The sequence below is a fragment of the Etheostoma spectabile genome, unplaced genomic scaffold (assembly GCF_008692095.1).
Source record: "Etheostoma spectabile isolate EspeVRDwgs_2016 unplaced genomic scaffold, UIUC_Espe_1.0 scaffold172, whole genome shotgun sequence".
In the NCBI taxonomy this organism is placed as follows: Eukaryota; Metazoa; Chordata; class Actinopteri; order Perciformes; family Percidae; genus Etheostoma; species Etheostoma spectabile.
The window spans coordinates 355,263-355,474 of record NW_022605573.1 but is presented as its reverse complement, the minus strand read 5'-3'; the positions used below and the strand labels follow the sequence as shown (position 1 = coordinate 355,474).

General features: G+C 32.5%; 1 protein-coding gene and 1 long non-coding RNA gene across 2 annotated transcripts in view; one reads left to right on the top strand and one right to left on the bottom strand.

Annotated features, from left to right (window-relative positions):
- si:cabz01090165.1 (leucine-rich repeat and fibronectin type III domain-containing protein 1-like protein) overlaps positions 1-212 on the top strand; it is a 428,959-nt gene that overhangs the window by 399,015 nt on the left and 29,732 nt on the right. The gene's annotated exons all lie outside the window — the stretch shown is intronic.
- LOC116685727 (uncharacterized) overlaps positions 1-212 on the bottom strand; it is a 21,170-nt gene that overhangs the window by 6,441 nt on the left and 14,517 nt on the right. The window lies entirely within an intron of this gene.

Genomic DNA, 212 nt, shown 5'->3' with positions numbered 1-212 from the left:
TCTACTTTACTTGTGCTCATTTAAAATGCAGTCACTCACTACTTGTCTTTATTGACCATTTCCAAAAATAACTGTAACACTAAAGTCAGTGTAAGTTAGTGTTACATAGTGAAAACTTCGAAAAACGTTGAGAAAAGTGACAAACAATGACAAAAGGGCTGAAAGGGACAAAGTTAAAGTTAAATACATTGCTAAAAAGCGTCAACAAAAGT